We start from the raw sequence: 18,539 nt of genomic DNA, 5'->3' as shown, positions 1-18,539 counted from the left end.
AAATAAAGGTCTGTTGTGGATGTGGCCAGGGACAGCTTAGGTTTAAATTCGGGTGGGAGGCTTCATGTGCCTGCTGTAGAATAAAAAGTTGGGTGAAACCCTGAAAAAGAATGATACTCTTCACAATGCCTTCCTTTTGGAAAGGAAAGGGACTTCCCCTCTGTCCAGTGCTCATCCACCCAATCTCCTCCCCTCCCCCTTCCTCTCTCCCCCTCTCCTTCCTGCCCTCGCCCTCGCCCCTCCTCCAGGTCAGTTTCACCTATCCTAAGCATGATTGCACAGGAGTAAATCCCATTGAAGTCAAAAAGCATGCAAATAACCAAACCTGCCCTCCCCTCCTCCTCCCTCTACACAGGAAGTGGATTGTACTATGAAAGACCAACCAAAATTATCTTTACATTTTTACACATTTGTTGGGCAGTACAATATCTCTGAGAGGAGGTCAGGTCTCCTGCTCTCCTGGTGCATTTACTATAGCTGCCCAATTTCCCTGCTTTTGTTAGATAGAAATATATGTTGGCTATAGGTAAACTGCAAGGTTTTTTGCCTATTAGTAAGTTTATTTCATAGTCAGTATATCCAGAGCTTGGAAAAGTTACTTTTTTGAACTACAACTCCCATCAGCCCCAGCCAGCATGGCCACTGGATTGGGCTGATGGGAGTTGTAGTTCAAAAAAGTAACTTTTCCAAGCTCAGAGTATATCTCACAGGTTCTGTTCTATATGTTGGTATGTACTAGACATGCACCATCTGTATGGCATTAAGTCCCTGTGACATTAACAGGGGCTAAGGGAATCTTGTATCTGCTGTAAGATTTTGATATAATAATGATTGAAATACTAGCTGGTCCGCAGTACAGTCCTACCAAAAGCTACCACTAAAGCAGTGTTGGGCAAGCAGAACAAAAGAGAAATGTAAGACCCATCCTTGACCTTTTTTCCTCCAAGAAACATCAAAATCTTCACCTCATACAAACTGGTTAGACAAATGGGGCAGATTAAAGCTGTTGCTCGGATGCCTTCATACACTGTCTATTTAATTTAAGAATAATACAAAATATAAACCCTCAAATATTTCATAAAACCTTTAAAACAGCCTTCCAAAACAGCATAGAAACATATGGAAAGTCCTCTCATTTTCTTGCATGTTAGACAAGCACACATACATTAGGCAGCAGCATGTATGAGCAAAAGCCCTGGATGCTGTATGAAATTTGCTCTTTGAAGGGCATTTTATCACAGAAACTTCCCATATTATCTGTCTCAGAAAATCAAATGAGCCAAACCATCACTTGGGGGCACAGATTGTAGACAGTGTAGACTGCTGCCTGTGGCTGTGATGTCAATGGGGCAATGTATCTGCTCTGGAACTTTCAAGGAGCTGTCCAAGGTGCTTTCAGCAGATTCTCTGCCCCACTGACATCAGAGCCACCAGTCTCCACTGATAGTAGATGCTAAATGTCACAGGAGTTTTGTAAACCAGCAAACATTTTTCATCTCATGGAGACTGCGGTAGCCATGTATGGTCACAGGTTCCTCATACCTTTTGTGGAATATGAAGGGGGATACATGTAGGTTGAGTATGGGTAAACTCATTCAGTGTACCCAGGATCTTCAAAAACAGTCTCTGAAGACATGGCTGAAGTCTGCAGATTTTAAGATAAATGGGGGAAAGGGTGTGCTGATCTACATGAAGACCTCGGAAAAATGCTTCCGTACTTCAACATGTAGTAGCACCATTCTGAGCTCACTGCAATAGTGATAACTTGTATATGGGTCTTCTAGTGAATGGAAGATGCACCGTAAAGGAAAGGAGATCAAGCAAGAGGACACTAAACTCAAATTCATTTAACAACTCTTCCATTAGGATAACGTTTCATATGTTATCTTGATTTATTTATTTATTTATTAAATTTATATACCTCCCCATAGCCGAAGCTCTCTGGGCGGTTCACAACAAACAAACAATCAATATACAATTAAAACCATATGTTAAACAACTTAAAATGCGTTCATTATACCAAAAAATCAAAACATAATTAAACATAAAATAATTAAAAACCAAGTACACGGTACTAAGTGTTAAAATTGAATTAGTTAAAATTATTAGGATGTGACGATGTCAAGATGTCAGAAGTGCTACAATATTAAATATTAAAAATATTAAAATATTAACTATTAAAATGCCTGGGAAAAGAGGAAGGTTTTTACCTGGCACCGAAAAGATAATAATGTTGGTGCCAGGCATACCTCATCAGGAAGAATATTCCACAGTTCGGGAGCCACCACTGAGAAGGCCCTTTTTCTCGTTGACACCTTCCGGGCTTCTCTCTGAGTAGGCACCCGGAGGAGGGCCTTTGATGTCGAGCGCAGTGTACGGCCAGGTTCGTATCAGGATGGTTCTAAAAGAACTCCCAAACTACAGACCTGCTCCTTCAGGGGGAGTGTAACTCCATCCAGAACAGGATAAGCATTCACCATCTGGTCAGGAGAACCACCTACTAACAGCATCTCAGTCTTGTCTGGATTGAGCCTCAATTTATTCACTCTCATCCAGTCCATAATCGCAGCCAAGCATCGGTTCAGCACCTTGACAGCCTCACCTGAGAAAGATGAACAGGAGAAGTAGAGCTGCGTGTCATCAGCATACTGGTGGCAACGCACTCCAAAACTCCTGATGACAGCACCCAGCGGCTTCATGTAGATGTTAAAAAGCATGGGGGATAGTACTGACCCCTGCGGAACTCCATACTGGAGAGCCCAGGGTGCCGAGCAGAATTCCCCAAGCACTACTTTCTGGAGACGACCCGCCAAGTAGGAGCGGAACCACTGCCAGGCAGTACCTCCAACTCCCAACTCCATGAGTCTCCCCAGAAGGATACCATGGTCGATGGTATCAAAAGCCGCTGATAGATCAAGGAGAATCAACAGAGTTACACTCCCCCTGTCTTTCTCCAAACACAAGTCATCATACAGGGCGACCAAGGCCGTCTCTGTGCCAAAACCGGGCCTGAAACCCGATTGAAATGGATCCAGATAATCGGTCTCATCCAAGAGCGCCTGGAGCTGGTCTGCAACCACTCTTTCTAGGACCTTGCCCAGGAATTAATTCTCCTCATTCTCAGAAACTCATCTTGTGGGAGCAACGTACCATATGGACTCAGAGTTCACAGATGTCAGCCATGACACCATCTCCAATTTAAGGACATTTGGGGGGCTTTGAAAACTGCAGGATTTGCTGGAGAGCACTTTGTTACATTGCAATGTGTCTCTTCCTGTGAGAAATTAAAAAGGGGGCCCATGTTAACATCTGACCTGACCTGAATCTGACTCATGCATACTTCTTCAGAAGTGAGCTCAGCTTTGTTCAATGGAGCTCCATATAGGATTTAGGAGGAGTATAGGATTTCAGCCTTAGCATATATAGGTTGTATCCCACTGGTGCTCCTCTGACCAAAGACTTTTTGATCCACTGGAGCTGTCTGTCGGTGGAACAGAAAAGAGATACATACATTACATATGGTTCAGGCTACCAAGATGGACTGCCTTCAAGTCGATCCTGACTTATGGTGACCGTATGAATAGGGTTTTCATTGTAAGTGGTATTCAGAGGGGGTTTACCATTGCCTCCCTCTGAGGCTGAGAGGCAGTGACTGGCCCAAGGTTTTTGCAAATTCCGGGATTCTTCTGGAGCCCTTGCTGCCCTTGCACCCACAATCTGCTCTGGAGGGTTAGGGGGAACCCTTTGGAATAATGTGGGAACTAGCTGGGGGGACTGCAGAGAATCACCAGAAATCACCTCAACCCCTGTCCCACTATTGGAAGACTCTGGGGAGGAGCCATGGCTTAGTGGTGGTGAATCTGCTTTGTATAGAGGATGTCTCAGACTCAGTTCCTGGCATTTTCAGGTAGGACTGGGAACTCCCCCTGTCTGAAATCCTGCACAGCCACTGTCAGACATTGTAAACATTACTGAGCTAGATGGACCAGAGCTTGGAAGATTACTTTTAAAAAGTAATAAATTACAGTTACAATTACTTGGCCCAAAAAAGTAGTAATTATCGTTACAATTGCAATTGCTCTGAAAGTAACTGATTACTCTACTTTTTCTCAAAAGTAATCACTACAATTACATTTCAGTTACTTTTTTTAAAAAAATCCTACAGGTGCTGGCCTTGGCTGCTGCACATCTAAGAAGCCTAAAACAATATTAAAAATAAACACACACACACACAGGGGGTAGTAGAATAAAAAAAATTATCCATAAGATTAACATAATGGCATAACAGAATCTCACATCCCCCCAAGCAATGAAGATACCCCAACTCTTGAAATCAAATTTTACACTTGAAATGCTTTTATAATATGTTTCTGTTATGTCTCAAAAGAACAAGATGCTCAAAGAGCATGTCAGACAAGGAATGTCTTTTTACAGTCATTACGTTGCAACCAGTACTGAACAGGCGTTCTACTGCGGCGCTTGAAGGCATGCCTGTGTTGTGCTGCAAAAAACACCGCAGCACACGTGGAAAGCCATGGAGTGATGACACTTCCCTGCTGGGAGACCTCAGGTACCTCACCAGTTCCTCCTCAGCAGTGTCCACTGCTGACTTCTTGCCCTGGGGCAGAGAGTTAAAGAAGTCATCTTCTAAGTCATCTCCTTCCTGGTCTTTATCTGAAGACTGATCACTGTCCTCATTAAGTACACCCATCTTTATTTCAGCTTTCAACAAGGCTTCCATTGTGTATCTAAGAAAGAGAGAGGATATGTTAACACATATATGTTAGGAAACCATCATCTGCTCTTCATTTCCTGATGCTTGTCATGTCCCCTGGTTCAGAGTCCAGCCTGAGCCTGTGGATGATGACATGGAAGGTAGGAAGGTGACCAAGTCACCACACTCATGGGGCAGCACAGCAGACCCTTAAGGATTACCTGCAGCAACCCAAGGTTGGGATGAGGAGCCCCAGGAAGAAAAGGACCAGCCCCTGCCTACCACCTTAAGCCCTCTGATGCCTCCCTTGAGACAACATTTCCCTTGGAGTAATCCACCCAAAGGGCTTCCCTAATGTTCTTACTTGTTGGTATGGGTGGCGGCCTGACACGATTCCAGCCAATCTAGTTTGAAGCGAGGGTGTAGGCAGGCTGCCAGAAGAAGCCTCTTGTCCTCCCAGATAGCTGCAAACCACTTTCTTAGGGCTTCGTGCACACATCTCTGCAGCTGAAAACAGTATGTGTACCTCTCAGGTTTGTTTTCCAGTCCTTCTAACTTGCAGTCCAGATTGCAGAGCGTTGGTAGCAAATACCCCATGAACATGCCGTTCTCCCGTTGCAGGATATCTAGGGACTTTGCTAGTGGCTCCATAATCTCTGTGTATTCCTGTACCACTTCAATCTCAGCAGCTGTGATCCTGGACAAGGAGCAGCGGTCCGTTATGGCATGCATTTTTTAGTGGCACAGTTGACAGGAGCTCATGTAGTTGCTTCAATGCATCAAAGGTGGAATTCCACCTGGTCTTATTCGGTACCTTCAGATACACACCACATTGCGCACGGATATACTCAGCAATCTGGGCTGACTGGTTCTGCTTGGACCACAACTTGCTGCACTTTCCCATCAAGGAACGAAACTGTTTCTTGAAAGGACCAAGAAGACTACTTTTGGAGGAGTCAGAAAGCATGGCCTCTATGTCTTGTGTTGCCACAAGGTTGAGGGTGTGGCTAGCACATCTCTGGTGTGGTGGTAAAACAAAATCCTCTCCTGAGTCTGCAGCTTCTTCGTCTGCCTCAGGTCCTGTGTTCAGGATCTCACAGATAGGCACAAACTCCACCTCAGCCTCCTCCTCCTCCTGGTTATCACCATCATCGTCACTGGTGCCTGCAACTTCCACTGGTTCTTTGGCCATGAAAACTCTGAACGCTTTCACAAAGTTGGAGCCATTGTCTGTAGTAGTGCACATAACTTTGTTGTGGATCCTGTATTGCACATGTACATCATGCAGTGCTTTTGAAAGGACATTGTATGTATGGCGCCCCTTCAGACGCTTACAAGCCAAGGCCCCGACCTCACGTTTCAGGGTAGTTGGGTTGATCCAGTGGGCTGTTACCCCAAAGTAACTCTTCTTGCCATTGGTCCAACAATCTGCAGTGGTTGCTATATATGCCACAGCACCCATTGGGTTTGCAAGAGTTTCTCTCATGTGGCATGCTCTCTTCTCAATTCTGTCTCTCAGAGTCTTGGCACATATGATGGTGAGATCTTTGGGGAGTCCAATGCGAACCAGATTAATGAATGATGGTTTGTCCACAGTCTGAAGTGGTAATGTCTCCTCTACAATGAAATCAATGATTCTCCTGTCGAGATTGCTCTGGGTGAAAGGCTCCCTGCCAGATCCCCACCTCTCAAGGGTTGTCTGCTGCTGCTTCAGCATTTTGGGAGGAGGGGTGTCATGCATTGGTTCAGGAAGGCCACGTCTCCTTGCCTTTATTGCTTCTTCAATTGCTCTCAGCTTCTCAGGGTGTGCCCTCTGAGGAAGAAGAACAAAGCATGAATCCAAGAAAAAATGGAAGAGGAACTTCACAATTTAAACATAAATAGACAATGGACACTCTTTGAGGACCAGCATGACAAAGGCTTACCTCAAAATGTTGCTTCACATTGGATGAGGAGGAAACAGCTGATCTCAGATTTTTGATCCTTGGAAGGCAGTAATTGCATCGTACAACAACATTTTCCCCACTCTGGCTCACAAATGTACAAGCTTTCTCAAAGCCAAACCATGGTACTTGCTCTTCTGCAGATGTGGCTGTGGGCAACTGGCACTGCTTCATGCCCTCCTCCTCCTCATGCACAGGGCCTCCTTTCTGAGCCTCACTTTCTAGTTTTGCCTCCTCAGGATCAATAAGCTGTGACTCAAGTGGCCGCACTAACTGACTGCTGCTCTCAGCAGCAAAACCTGCAACAGGCATCTCTGTAATAAACAAGAGATAATGCTCCTATATGGGTGAACTTCAGCTGTGATGTGCCCCCATCTCTTCCCCATGCTGCAAGATGCCCCAGTCAGAGTGGAAGTAAGCAGGTCGATAGCACAATTAAAAGAGATCCTATTTGCATCATTTTTGCTCACTGAATAACCCTGCCTGGGCCAGTCTAACCTACTATCTCACAGGGTTGTTGTGAGAACCAAATGAGACTAGGGTTCAAATCCCCACATAGCCATGAAGCTCACTGGGTGACCTTGGGCCAGTCACTGCCTCTCAGCCTCATGAAAACCCTATTCATAGGGTCACCATAAGTTGGAATCAACTTGAAGGCGGTACATATATTTTTATTTTGAATATGATGATTATGATAATAAATATGCAGCATTTCAAATTAATTCTGTATGAGAAGCATTCCATGCCAAGCTTGGAAAACCAAGGATGAGGTATAAAATGTAGACAAAAATACTTTTGACAAAATGCCGTTTATCTTTTATATCTATATCTATAATTAGCAATACAGCTGAATGATGTATGTAAAGTATTTTTTCTTTCCCTTTTCTTTTTTATTAATATTTTAGTACTACTGCTAAAGTTCTGATGAAAGAATAAAGCATTCATTAGCCAAATTCAAATGATTAGAACACATCACATCAATTCCACTGAAGTTGGAGTTTTTGCCATAGAAAATGAAAAAAACATATAACCTATGATAGCCCAATAGACAATCAGAACTAATATAAAACCCTATTGCTTCTCATTTGCAAATCTTGCAAGATCTAAGGTAACTCTAGATCATGTGAGTTCAGGTGATGCATGTTATGTACATTTGTATAGATATTAGCAGAGATTGTCAAAAGTCTATCTCTCTCTGGGACTGGGAATCTCTCTCTTTCTCACAGAACATGAGTTTGAGAGCTGGGGGACTGAGAGGAGGAGCTGCAAGGACCCTACTTCTCACCTCATCTCTGCCAAGAACAAAAAAATCAGCCTTAAGCCATTTATTATACGCCTAATGATTTTTTATTTTTATTATTATTATTACTGAGACAGTTTTTGTCCCACATACAATTCAGTCTTGTGATTAAACAGGACAAAAATACAAATAAAAAGAAAGATGGAGTTCAAATAAATATACAATAAAAAGCTAGCCGGCATTTTAAAAGGCAGGAGTGCTCTGTCTGGATAAATACAGCACACAGGTAGGCATGGGAACAAGGGGGAGAGTTCAAAAAGGGGGGGAAGGAAGAGAAGTAGGCCAGAGCTTGGAAAAGTTACTTTTTTGAACTACAGCTCCCATCAGCCTAATCCAGTGGCCATGTTGCCTAGGGCTGATGGGAGTTGTAGTTCAAAAAAGTAACTTTTCCAAGCTCTGAGTAGGCCAAAGTTTTGGAAGTGCCTTGTGATTGATGGAGGGGGTGGCAGAGGCAAGGAGAGGCAGTGGGGGGGCCGAATGGTGTCGTGGGGGTGGGGTGGGGTGGCAGAACGATGCTGCGGGGGGGCACACACACACACACACACAAATCATCATTACTCACCACCACAGCTCTTCGCCATTCTGCTGCTGCCTTCTCCTCCATTGTCCTTGCCGTGGCTTTTTCCTCCGGCGTCCATTTTTTCCTCTCAGATGCTAGCAGGCCCTGCCTATTCACCTCTTCCCTCGTACATCCTAACACAGATCACGAGGGAAGAGAGAGTCTGCACAGAGGTCCAATCAGTGTGAGGCACATGTCTTGTGTTAACCAATCACAGCCAGGAGCTGTCTTCCCCTTGTTCCCGCCCCCAAGTAACGTCCAACCTAACGTGGAAATGTTAAAGTTGCAGCTGAAAAGTAGGGAAATTACTAGTCGTTCCGTTACTTGCCAAATGTAATGGAATTACCCACTCATTTAAAATTGTAACGAATTACAAGTAACTCGTTAAAAATAACGAGATACTTCTAAGCTCTGAGATGGACATAAGAACATAAGAACATAAGAAGAGCCTGCTGGATCAGGCCAGTGGCCCATCTAGTCCAGCATCCTGTTCTCACAGTGGCCAACCAGGTGCCTGGGGGAAGCCTGCAAGCAGGACCCGAGTGCAAGAACATTCTCCCCTCCTGAGGCTTCCAGCAACTGGTTTTCAGAAGCATGCTGCCTCTGACTAGGGTGGCAGAGCACAGCCATCACGGCTAGTAGCCATTGCTAGCCCTGTCCTCCATGAATTTGTCTAATCTTCTTTTAAAGCCATCCAAGCTGGTGGCAATTACTGCATCTTGTGGGAGCAAATTCCATAGTTTAACTATGCACTGAGTAAAGAAGTACTTCCTTTTGTCTGTCCTGAATCTTCCAACATTCAGCTTCTTTGAATGTCCACGAGTTCTAGTATTATGAGAGAGGGAGAAGAACTTTTCTCTATCCACTTTCTCAATGCCATGCATAATTTTATACACTTCTATCATGTCTCCTCTGACCCGCCTTTTCTCTAAACTAAAAAGCCCCAAATGCTGCAACCTTTCCTCGTAAGGGAGTCGCTCCATCCCCTTGATCATTCTGGTTGCCCTCTTCTGAACCTTTTCCAACTCTATAATATCCTTTTTGAGATGAGGCGACCAGAACTGTACACAATATTCCAAATGCGGCCGCACCATAGATTTATACAACGGCATTATGATATCAACTGTTTTATTTTCAATACCTTTCCTAATTATCGCTAGCATGGAATTTGCCTTTTTCACAGCTGCCGCACACTGGGTCGACATTTTCATTGTGCTGTCCACTACAACCCCGAGGTCTCTCTCCTGGTCGGTCACCGCCAGTTCAGACCCCATGAGCGTATATGTGAAATTCAGATTTTTTGCTCCAATATGCATAATTTTACACTTGTTTTTATTGAATTGCATTTGCCATTTTTCTGCCCATTCACTCAGTTTGGAGAGGTCTTTTTGGAGCTCTTCGCAATCCCTTTTTGTTTTAACAACCCTGAACAATTTAGTGTCGTCAGCAAACTTGGCCACTTCACTGCTCACTCCTAATTCTAGGTCATTAATGAACAAGTTGAAAAGTACAGGTCCCAATACCGATCCTTGAGGGACTCCACTTTCTACAGCCCTCCATTGGGAGAACTGTCCGTTTATTCCTACTCTCTGCTTTCTGCTTCTTAACCAATTCCTTATCCACAAGAGGACCTCTCCTCTTATTCCATGACTGCTAAGCTTCCTCAGAAGTCTTTGGTGAGGTACCTTGTCAAATGCTTTTTGAAAGTCTAAGTACACTATGTCCACTGGATCACCTCTATCTATATGCCTGTTGACACTCTCAAAGAATTCTAATAGGTTACTGAGACAGGACTTTCCCTTGCAGAAGCCATGCTGGCTCTGCTTCAGCAAGGCTTGTTCTTCTATGTGCTTAGTTAATCTAGCTTTAATCATACTTTCTACCAGTTTTCCAGGGACAGAAGTTAAGCTAACTGGCCTGTAATTTCCGGGATCCCCTCTGGATCCCTTTTTGAAGATTGGCGTTACATTTGCCACTTTCCAGTCCTCAGGCACGGAGGAGGACCCGAGGGACAAGTTACATATTTTAGTTAGCAGATCAGCAATTTCACATTTGAGTTCTTTGAGAACTCTCGGGTGGATGCCATCCGGGCCCGGTGATTTGTCAGGTTTTATATTGTCCATTAAGCTTAGAACTTCCTCTCTCGTTACCACTATTTGTCTCAGTTCCTCAGAATCCCTTCCTGCAAATGTTAGTTCAGGTTCAGGGATCTGCCCTATATCTTCCACTGTGAAGACAGATGCAAAGAATTCATTTAGCTTCTCTGCAATCTCCTTATCATTCTTTAGTACACCTTTGACTCCCTTATCATCCAAGGGTCCAATTGTCTCCCTAGATGGTCTCCTGCTTTGAATGTATTTATAGAATTTTTTGTTGTTGGTTTTTATGTTCTTAGCAATGTGCTCCTCAAATTCTTTTTTAGCATCCCTTATTGTCTTCTTGCATTTCTTTTGCCAGAGTTTGTGTTCTTTTTTATTTTCTTCATTCGGACAAGACTTCCATTTTCTGAAGGAAGACTTTTTGCCTCTAAGAGCTTCCTTGACTTTGCTCGTTAACCATGCTGGCATCTTCTTGGCCCTGGTGGTACCTTTTCTGATCTGCGGTATGCACTCCAGTTGAGCTTCTAATATAGTGTTTTTAAACAACTTCCCAGCATTTTCGAGTGATGTGACCCTCTGGACTTTGTTTTTCAGCTTTCTTTTTACCAATCCCCTCATTTTTGTGAAGTTTCCTCTTTTGAAGTCAAATGTGACCGTGTTGGATTTTCTTGGCAATTGGCCAGTTACATGTATGTTTAATTTAATAGCACTGTGGTCACTGCTCCCAATCGATTCAACAACACTTACATCTCGCACCAGGTCCCGGTCCCCACTGAGGATTAAGTCCAGGGTTGCCGTCCCTCTGGTCGGTTCCATGACCAACTGGTCTAGGGAATAGTCATTTAGAATATCTAGAAACTTTGCTTCTTTGTCATGACTGGAACACATATGCAGCCAGTCTATGTCCGGGTAGTTGAAGTCACCCATTACTACCACATTTCCTAGTTTGGATGCTTCCTCAATTTCATATCTCATCTCCAGGTCTCCCTGAGCATTTTGATCAGGGGGACGATAGATTGTTCCCAGTATTAAATCCCTCCTGGGGCATGGTATCACCACCCACAACGATTCTGTGGAGGAGTCTGCCTCTTTTGGGGTTTCGAGCTTGCTGGATTCAATGCCTTCTTTCACGTATAGAGCGACTCCGCCACCAATACGTCCTTCCCTGTCCTTCCGATATAGTTTATATCCAGGGATAACCATATCCCACTGGTTTTCTCCATTCCACCAGGTCTCCGTTATGCTCACTATATCAATGCTCTCCTCTAAGACCAAGCACTCCAGTTCTCCCATCTTGGTTCGCAGGCTCCTAGCATTAGCGTACAGGCACTTGTAAGCAGTGTCTCTCTTCAAGTGTCTTTGGCACTTGTGGTTAGGCCTGTGGTAATTTTGCTCTTCTGAATTTATATCCTGTGCCCCTACTCTCACAATGCCTACTTCTAGGCCTACCCCTTTTAACATTTCATCATTTTTTATCCCAGGGGGGAGGTTTATTCCGAACCGGACCTTTCTCAGCTCCTGTCAGGTTTCCCCCCTCAGTCAGTTTAAAAGCTGCTCTGCTACCTTTTTAATTTTAAGTGCCAGCAGTCTGGTTCCATTCTGGTTCAAGTGGAGCCCGTCCCTTTTGTACAGCCCTGGCTTGTCTCAAAATGTTCCCCAGTGCCTAACAAATCCAAACCCTTCCACCCGACACCATCGTCTCATCCACGCATTGAGACTGTGAAGCTGGGCCTGTCTGGCTTGTCCTGCGCGTGGAACCGATAGCATTTCAGAGAAAGCCACCTTGGAGGTCCTGGCTTTCAGCATCCTACCTAGCAACCTAAATTTTGCTTCCAGGACCTCACGGCTGCATTTCCTCATGTCGTTGGTGCCAACGTGCACCACGACCACTGACTCCTTCCCAGCACTGTCTACCAAACTATCTAAACGACGGGCAATATCCGCAACCTTCACACCAGGCAGGCAAAACACCTTGCGGTCTACACGCCTATCACACACCCCACTGTCTATGTTCCTAATGATCGAATTACCCACTACAAGGATCCCTCCACCCCCTGGAGATATATCCTCGGCACGAGAGGATAGCTGCTCATCCCCCAAGGAATGGGTCCCTTCTAAGGGCTCATTTCCCTCTTCCTCAGCTGGATGCTCTCCTTCCCCGAGACCATCGTTGTCCATGATAGCAGGAGAGCTATCATCGTTGGAGTGGGACACAGCTATAACGTCCCTGAAGGCCTCCTCCACACACCTCTCTGCCTCTCTCAGCTTTTCCAGGTCCGCCACCTTGGCCTCAAGGAAATGAAGTCGTTCCCAGAGAGCTAGGAGCTCATTGCACCGAGAGCACACCCACGACTTCTGTCCAACAGGCAGATAGTCGTACATGCTGCAGGCGGTGCAAAACACTGGAAAGCCCCCACACCCCTGCTGGCTTCTTACCTGCATAGTTTTGTTTTAGGTTTATTACGTCAATGGGTTGGAGACTGCGGTTTAGTTGAGGTCAGGGAACAGACGGGCAGAGTAGGGGGCCCTGGCCTCCTCGCCCTGCTGCTGAACTCGCTCTGCTGGTTAACATGCCTTGACGCTTTGTCAGCTGGGGCCTTGATGCTTCGTCAGCTGGGGCTCCTTCTAGCTCGTGGAGCAATGGTCTCATGTAATATAAGGCAGCTTCCTCTGTTCTGTTGGATCAAGGAGTGTTCCAACAGTGGAGGAATACAAATTGATACAAGCCATGGTAAAATATTCAGTCCAGTTGGATCCTATTCACATTTACGCACAACTAGGAATGGAAGGATCTGTCAATTTTGATTCTCTCAGTTTCTCATTTTTCCAGTCCTAAATTCAGTTCTCCACATTTCTGCAGCAACTTGTGATTTTGTTAAATTCCTCATGAAAATTCTTCAGCATTTTAATGTGAATTTCTGCTAATAAACACATTTTGTATGCCATTTTTTCCTAATATACACATTTTTGCAAAGCAAAAGTCTCTCATATATTGCAATTTTGTATGTTATTTTCCCTAATATATTCACTTTTATGCACACTTTCCTTTAATATATGAATTTTTGTAAACATTGCTCGGTTGGAGAACTGCATTGCAAAATTCAGATAAGTGCAAATTTTGAAGGATGGCTGTGTTTCGGTTCTCATATTGTTTTGGAAAGTGCGGATTTGATAAATTTGGTTTTAAATATGAACTGATCAAATTTCTCTCCCATCCTCTCCCACAACTATGTCCCACTTGAATCAACTGAACTTACTCCCAGAGAAGTGTGCAGAGTTGCTACATTAGCTACTGAAACAGTTTGGTTTGCCAAGTAGCCACAAACAAATGAACGCATAGCTTATCTGTGGGATTTACTAAATACATTTAACATGATTTGTATCACTGCAAATATCAATGCAGCAAAGGTCCTTCTTAGAATAAAGGTGAAATATAATCATAAGTGAGAATGCTCACAATGCATTAGGAATTTATAGAAGAGTGCGCTGCTTCCAAAGCAATCTGAAGTAAGTGGGGAAATAAGTATATGGTATGTTAAGTATGTGAGGCTTTCCACAATGAGAAAAGAGAGAGGCTGCCACATTGTGCTGATTTCGTGGGAAGCTGCCAAGGCACATGCAGTAAATTACTATGGTCTGGAATAACTTGAACAAGCATCTGTGAAAAGTGTGCTTGATAGATTGTCACAATAGTCAAATGATGGTAATATAACAATTGACTGTGGAGTCAAGCCACAGGGACTGTCTGCAAAACTGGGGACTGTTTAACTGGGGATTGATCATGTTGGGTAAATTCTCTCTTGTTTTGTGAAAAGGCCCAAGGCTTTGCTTTTCAGCTGAGATGTACTTTTCCAGATGGCTTAGAGAATACATAATGTAATCTTGTATTGTGTTGTCAGTGTGCGTTGTTTTTCTAATATTCTGGGAAACCCAGCAGTTAAGGGAAAGTTTTATGATAAATGTGACTGGAATCAAAAGCAAGGTAGGGCTGGGAGAGATTGAATGGCAGGGAAGTCAACTCGTTACAGCACTGAAAGGAAGGGAGATTGTTTTTAAGCACTATGTGAATTTCATGCGCTCCAACTGACTCTGTTTACCAAGGGTTAGGCTGGCTATTTTTGTCTTGCCTTAAAAGAGGCACCAAAAAATAACACACAGGTTTGCATAGGTGGGCCCAGAATACAAACCATATATTGAAAGCACATGAATTCTTCTAAAGAATCCTGGGAACTTTCATTTGTTAAGGGTGCTGGGAATTGTAACTCTGTGAGGGATAAACTACAGTTCCTAAGATTCTTGGGGGAAGTCATGTCCTTCAATGTGCTTTAAATGCATGGTGTGTATGCAGCAATAGATGCAAATGTAGAAATAATTGCTGAAGTTTATCTCACCAAATACATCTCACCATAGTGGGGAAGACTGTGACCAAATGACCAGTGTGTGCCTGCCATCCTGATGCCGTTGCTCTCCCTTCTCATGGGTCTTTTTTGTCATGAAACCAGACAGCCCTTCAAATGCAGGAGAGGGGCCATAACTCAGTAGCAGAGCATCTGCTTTTGCATGCAGGAGGTCCCAAGTAAGTGGGGAATCCCCAGCATCTCTACGTACTGCTGGGAGAGACTCCTGTCTGAAACCCTGAAGAGCCACTGCCAATCAGTGTAGACAATACTGAGCTAGATGAACTAATGGTCTGGCAGAAGGCAGTTTCCCCAAAGCAACTTGTTCTGTGAAGGAGGACATATGGCCACCCTACCAAGCACAGACCTCATTTCTCAGTTCCTATTTCTGACAAAACACTCATTCCAGCTGCCATTATTATGGCTTCACCTCTGTGACCAACATAATCACTTATGATGCTGAATGTCTGAGTTGCAGCTATTCCAGAATAAGGATAACCAGAAATTAAACATTCTATTAAACATTTCAAAATGTTTTTAAATCTGAAATCTTATCGTAAATGTCCAATGCACAGCCAGTGGGGGAAAGCCTTTAGCAAAGTGAATTGGGAGGGGATGCTTAGGCAGTGATCCTTGATGAGAGAAGATGGGTGCTACAAGCATGCATGTAAAGTGGAGAGAGAGAGAGAGAGAGAGAGAGAGAGAGAGAGAGAGAGAGAGATGTCATGCTAAGTAAGCAATAGGAAAGGTGAAGGTGATTATTTCATTGTAACCCATTATTAAATTATAAACACAGAGAGGTTTAAGGGGCCACCTGAGCCTTTATATTCAAGTCTAATCACTGTGACCGTCTGAAGGAGTGCTGTTCATTGTCCCCCCATATTACAGAGACATGACTGGCTTCAACTAGAAGTTGGACATTTAGTGTCGCTGGGCCCATGCTGTGGAATACTCTTCCAGCAGAGATTTAGCAGGCATCCTCACTTTTTACAATCAGGAATTTCTTGAGGACTTTGTTGTGCCAACAGGCTGCTTTTTAATCTTTCTTGATTAGCCAGTCATTTTAATTATTATTTTACATTGCTTTATGGTCTTTTATGTTTTATTGTACTTCTGCATTGTAGATCTACAGTATAAATATAAATTGTTGTAGACCAGCTTGATATTTTCTACAAGTTGGCAGTATCAAACTATTTTTATGAATACATACATACTTTAGCATTCAAAAAGTCCAAGAAAGTTTCTCCAAGAAGCTGCATTCTGCCAGTGTTGTCAAAGCTGTTAAAAACAGGGCAATGGCAAAGCCACTGTGCCAGCTTCAGTGTCACTTCTATTTAAAATAACCTCTCTTTTTTGCTATATTTCCCAGCTCCCTTCTCAAAAGGTTAGGCTAGTTTTCACTCTGAGAATAGCCTTGAAAAAAATATCATTGCCTGGGGTGGAAGTCGGGGGATAAACAGAAAAAGAGACAAACAGCAAGTAACGGCACCTAATAGCAGAACATTCTATGAGACAACAAAGAAATCAGAAAGAGATGAGAATTCTTCCACATTCTCCATTTTATTTTATTATTTATTTAAAGCATTTTTAGCCTGCTCTTCATTGCAAAAAGCAATTCTAGAGCACATTTATTTTATTTATTAGTAAGTTTATATCCTGGCCTTCCTCCCAAAGGGAGCACCGGGTGGCAAACAACAGTGATATAACACTGTAAAAAATCTTTAATTTTTTTAAAGAAACAAAACATATTTAAAAGCATCTTTAAAACAATTACAATACGGATGCAGACTGGGATAAGGTCTCTACTTAAAAGGCTTGTTGAAAGAGGAAGTTCTTCAGCAGGCACCAGAAAGATAACAGATATAGTGCCTGGCTAATATTTAAGGCAGAGGTCGGGAGCCTCAGGCCTGGAGGCCAAATGCAGCCCTCTAAGCCTGTCGACCCAGCCCTCATGACTCTCCTCAGGCCATAGCCCCTCTCCCGACACCCTTTCCACTTGCCCCACTTTACCCCACCTTAAGTGGTTTAGTACTCTCTCACTTCTGTGGCAGAGGCAATGGCACTCAAGGAGGTATCTGAGCAGGGCTAGTGTGGTGTGAAATGGGGAGAGTGGGTGTGGCCTGAGAGGGGACTTAGCTTATGGAGACACATGATGGCCAACCAGGGAGGCCTGGAGGACCACACTTTGGTGCTGAGGCCAAGGTTTCCCACCTCAATCTAGAATTGCCTAATGTCTCCCTGCCTTGCCAACTCTTCACCATGTGATCAGCTGTGCTGACCTAAGAAGTAAAAGCAGTCAGAGGGTCTATGCAGTTCTGACAGTTTGATCCTTTATTTATTTATTCTTTTATTTATAAGATTTATATCCCGCCCCTCATCACATCTGATTTCATGATGTGTCACAACCAGTGGAGACTGGTGTCTCTGATGTCAGTGGAGTAGTGGATCTGCTTTGGGCTTTAGTCCAAACTTTCAAGGAGCTGTCCAAGGTGCTGAAAGTTTAGGCAGAATACATAACATATTACAGCTCTTCATTCTGAACATAATATCACCCAAAGGCCTGCCCCCACCAAAGGCCTTCCATTGATAGCGAACATATACAAATTAGGGGCCAACTGAACCTCAGAGGGGAGAGTATTTCATAGCCAGGGTACTATTGCTGAGCCGGAGAAGGCCCTCTGGTGAGTAGTTACTCTCTTCAGAGTGGTCTCCCCAGCTGACTTGGGCCCAGTGACTAATAGGCAACCTTTGCCATACTTCCAGTGTCATGCCTCAAGTAAAGAAATCTATCTTCAACTGGAATGCAGGGAGATTTCAAAAGGCTATGCTAACTGCAAGCATTATCACTCCAACAGCCATAAAAACGTAAGAAGAGCCCTGCTAGATGAAGCAAATGGCCCATCTATCCCAGAACTCTGTTCTTACAGTGACCAACCAGATGTCCATGGGAAGCCCACAAGCAGGACCTAACCAAAGCAGCACTCTCCCCACCTGCAGTTCCCAGTAACTTTCATTGAGAGGCATACTGCCTCTTGCATTATAGAATGTAGCAATCATGGTTAGTAACCATTGATAGTCTTATCCTACACATTGATAGACTTATTTTCCTTTCTCTTTTCAATGGCTTGGGCTTTTACCATTACAAATGTTCGCCGCAATCATCTCTCTTCAGGGCAGGCATAATCAAACGCTGATATTTATTTATTTATTTATTGGTTCTATATAGTTGTTCATCCTTTAATGTAAAGCTTGGAGCAGTATGAATTGTGATTGATGGCATGGAATACCTACAAATAAAAAAAATCATTATTCTGTGCATTCCTCTTGTTAGCAGAGGCGAAAATTATTCTGTGAATTATACTGGAGGCATCTTAGTTTGAGCTCAAGGGAGCTAAATTTCAGCTCAGTAGACCTTATACTTTTTAATTATTTTTCCTTTGTACATCAGAATAAGTTTATAATGGATTCATTGAACAATATGGAAACCACAAAGGAATTATTTAAATACCTGCAATTCCCACTGTTAT

The sequence above is a fragment of the Rhineura floridana genome, chromosome 1 (genome assembly GCF_030035675.1).
Source record: "Rhineura floridana isolate rRhiFlo1 chromosome 1, rRhiFlo1.hap2, whole genome shotgun sequence".
Lineage (NCBI taxonomy): Eukaryota > Metazoa > Chordata > Lepidosauria > Squamata > Rhineuridae > Rhineura > Rhineura floridana.
Note: the sequence above shows the minus strand (reverse complement) of the source record.